Source organism: Cryptomeria japonica, chromosome 8, assembly GCF_030272615.1.
Source record: "Cryptomeria japonica chromosome 8, Sugi_1.0, whole genome shotgun sequence".
Lineage (NCBI taxonomy): Eukaryota > Viridiplantae > Streptophyta > Pinopsida > Cupressales > Cupressaceae > Cryptomeria > Cryptomeria japonica.
The window spans coordinates 135214933-135219599 of NC_081412.1; positions in this window are offsets into that span (position 1 = coordinate 135214933).

The window sequence follows — 4667 nt, forward strand, 5'->3', positions numbered from 1 at the left end:
TACTTTTTATCTCTAACATCTAGCCCTATAAATTTGAGTAGCACATAGAAGATGTTGTGACTTCCTTGTTGATGTTGATTCTTTGATGACTATGTGACTTCCATGTGTATTTGCCCATGATGTTATATATATTACCTTATACTTCGTTGTGGAATGGTACTCTTACTTTGATACCCATGTGTCACATAGTTGTGTTGGTATTTGTATTATTGTCTTACTCGTTCGGTTGCAATTGATATGTATGGTATTTCCCCTTGTTAAAATTCTTGCTCTTGATCATGTGATGTGTACATTTTATATGTGGCATGTGTGAAGCCTATATCCTTGTGTATGCTTTCTTGAGTGTTTGGGTCATGTGTATATCTCAATAAGCATGGTGGGGTGGACCTTCAGGTTCCACGTGGTTGGGTGGTGTTGCCAACCACTATTAGGGATCAAAGATCATGGCTTTGTGGATGGCTTCAAGTTCATCCTTATCTCTTCCTTCTTGTACTTTCTCAATTGATGTAAATGTATGTATATGGATATTTGAATCTAAGATATGTAATGATGTATATGTATATTGGAAACTCCTCATGAAGGATGATGTAATCATATGGTTGTGTAGTTGATATGAGTAGTTTTATGTGTGTCGATATTGGTAGCGAACATGGGATTATATGCTTCCTTTTTCTTATATTTCAAGTTGGATTTGGCTACGAATGTATAAAAAAAATTCATTTGGAATTAAAATGAAACTATTGGCATATAAGTAGTCTTAGAGGGTATTGTAGTCCCCCCATGAGATTGCCATACTTCCTTGTAATGACTTGAGTCATTTGAGTGGATTTGGGTCAAATTGAGTCCGATTGGGACTTTTTGGATGCATTTTGGATAGTCTTGGCATACAAGTATTGGAAAACATGGTTCTTGGTATGATTAGTGTGTTTGAGCCTCTTTGATAGTTTGGGGGTGGATTAGATATGTTTTAAGACCACCCAATCATTGTCATCGCTTGTTGGTATCACCTAGTGACTGAAGATGTGGTTGATCAATTCATCTCCACACCTTTCTGATAATTTCTCTATCCTTGGGCATCATCTATGTGTTTGGAATTCACCACCATGTTCTAGGTATCCAAGGGACTAAATGAACCAACTAGGAAGCTCACTAGTCTAGATGAATACACATCTCAGAGGATGATAATGTAGATTACTGATCTCAGAGGATGCTTGCATGGAAATTGGACACTTGCATGAGTGGAGAACTAAGGTGCGCTATGCTAGTATCTTAGTAGGATGTTAGGCTCCCTATTTGGCACTCTTGTCTAGTGGTTAAGTCCAATAGGGTTTTTGGAGGTTCAAAGGGTCAATTTGACCTCATTGAAGATTCATGTTGGGGATTGTATTGTCTAGAGAATGTTTGATGTGTCTTTATGGTGTTATACATCAAGGTTAATGGAGTTAGTGGTTAGATAATAATCAATGGAGTTGAAAGAATATCATAATCTTATATATGTCAAGCTAGACATCCGCACAACACATGCAAAAAGGGGAATAGGTCCCCTCAACCAAAAGAAAACCCTAACACAAGGTGAAATCCACATGAATTAATAAACTAAAGAATATTCAAGGCTACCCTCAAAAAGATTTTTAAAAAATATGAGAGTAACTCTTCTTACATAAGGAACCACCTTATAAACAAGAACATGTTGATTCCTCTAATGAATGAGGCTTTAGATGGGTGTAATAGGCTAGATCCAAGAGAGGATAAAAAAATATTTTTTTAAGAAATCATTTTTATGAGGAGTGAAAGCAAACAGAAAGTTACTTGATGGTGCAATGACCAAAGTATATCTAAGAAAGAATATGAAAAGATGTTACTGTGTAAAAAAGAAAAATATGTGAATACATGGATTGAGCCGATTAACCTTGGAAAATATGACCCCAAATTTTTTTGAAAGGAGTCAAAATAAAAGATAAAAGATAGAAAATAATATCTCAAGTTTACAATGGCTTGACTATGCAAAGATTCTATGTGATCATAATCAAGATAAACCTAGACCTCTGGTAATTGATGCAACCTCTGAGTTTTTTTACCATTGAATATATCAATTATGATATAAAATGGTTGGTAGGAAGGAAAGTGCGTGATATTACTAGGCTGCAAGGAGAATGTTTAAAGTGGGTATTGAGGTCCTTGCACCTTGCATCAAGAGCATCTTCAATAATGTTATTCAAGAGGGTTTCTTGAGAAATCAGACAACTAGTATTGTTATTCCTCTCCACAAAAGTGGTGACACCAATAGCCCACCTAATTTCCATACTATGATGATTGATCCTCTCTTTGGAAATATTTTTTTGAATAATGATTAGATGTAAAATTAGCAATTGGGACAAAAAAGAGGGGAAAAGGGCTAAAGGATAAGCATGTTAGAAAATAAAAGGTGGACAACAATAATGGAAGCTTCAAATCAAACTATAAATTAGATCTAATAATGTTTATTTAATGGAAATAACATTAGCTATAACAACAACATGATAACACCATAGACAATTAAACACATAACAATTGGATGTTGTTAAGTTTGTTGGAATGATGTGTTGTCATTAATGTCAACTTATTCTCCTATGTATTCCAGTGTTGCAGTTCGATTGGATGAGTTAGTTTCGTCAGTGTGTTGCAAATGACTTGTTGTAGTTTAATGCATTTTGAGATAAGTATCTCTAGTTGATTCAGCAAAAGTTTCAGAGGTCTGCATGATGATTTGATCATGTTATGATATCCGGTATTATGGTTGATATTTAGTTGTTCGTGTTATTCGGTATTTTGGATTTTGCTCCGAAATTGCAATATCTTGTTTTGTGGATTTGACAGAGTGTTTGGGACATTTAGGTGTGTCCTCGATTCAAATGGTTCATGATTTGGAAGTTCGCAAGTGAATCTTTCAGTTTGACAGCTAGTTGAGTTGATGTTCCTGAGGTTTGGTATAATGATGATGAAGATTATAGCAAGTGGTGATGTTACAGTTGTTGCTATGATGGTTCACGTTGCTTGTGGATGTTTCTAGATCATGTTCTATCTGTGTTGTTGGTCTGCATTGAGCGTTGTGCTCATTATTGATCATTTTCTTTATTCGGTGGTTTTCTTTGTGTTATGCGAGATTCATGATGATTACAGCATGTTGCAGATGTTCGAGGCGTAATTCTTGGAGGTGTTTCTTGCATGCATGTTGGTTTAGGTCCAGATTATGTCTTATCTGACATTGTTTTGGTCCACATGTATTGTTGTAGGGTATGTTAAGCCATTAAAATATAAGTTGATGAATTGTATAAATACATGTAATATTCATTTGAGAGATGTATCTGCATGTGTGAACATTGATTTGATCTTTTTGTAGCAAAGGAGAAGTGCAAAGAAGTGTGCAAAAGTGTGAAAGAGCAGAGTTTAAGTATATATGCTTAACCGAAATTTTAACCTGCCATGAGGAGTATTGGAATCAGGGATCACTAAGAGGGGGGGTGAATCAGTGATCTACCGGCTAGCAGATCTTCAAACTTAACTTTCAACCACCAGAAGCAAATAGTTGAAACTGAAATGCAAAAACATAAAACAAACAACCACAAGATCATAACACTGGTATTTTTATGTGGAAACCCAAATGGGAAAAACCATAGTGGGATTTGAGCCCACAATATTATTCCACTATGGCCAGTAGCAAAACAATATTACAAAATGGGAATGCACAGGCATTCAGGCACACTGCCTAGAGCTCACTGCTGAATTACAATAACCCAGAAGGCTACAACCCTTAGGGAAGTCTCACTGACTTACAAAGTTGTTATAGTAATGAATTACAATGAATGAACTCTAAAATAACATCTACAATGCCTGGATGAGTTCTGGTTAAGTATTGAATACACTGACTGGATCACATTCTCTATTCTGCTCTATTCTGCCTTGTTCTTTGTCTCAGTCAGCTATCAGATCAAGAATTTGCATGTGAAATTATGCCAAAATGGATTATCGATCACCTCTCACTTGCATACAATCGCACCATTCACCAAAAGATCATCCACACCAAACTTATATACCGACAACCACAAAACAAGTTATTTATCATGTTGGCCTACTAGTGTAACATGTAAACACATGTCGGCTTGACCAGATCACAAAGGATAAATGTGGATCACCAAAACAATAATAAAATGATGTTTCTAAGTTAGCCCAATCATCCCAAACACGACTCAATGCACTACAATCACTTGAAAGCTTTCAGACCCAAAAATGCTCTATTCTTCCTGAAATACTAGTTAACAAGCTACCGGTTAACACCCACTTCCGGATAAGAATAATTACAATCACCTAATCGAATCTCTATGAAGTGTTTCCATCAATGAAAACCCTAAACCAATAATCAGCCACCAAAAACCACCAGATGAGTGTCAATTGCCAACAATCTGCCCCTTTGGCATTGATGGCAACACTCGTGAAAAATGACTAAGTGTTGAGCATTGTACACCGGTTAAAAAGAATCAAAAGAATTTCTAAGGCTCCCCCTTAGACAAAGAATTCCACTCTTCAATACTATACATTTTTCACCGTTTCTCTCCCCCTTTGACAACAATGCCAAAAATGGGGTGTTGTCCAAAATTGAGATATTCACAAATACTTGAAGATGTCAGCAT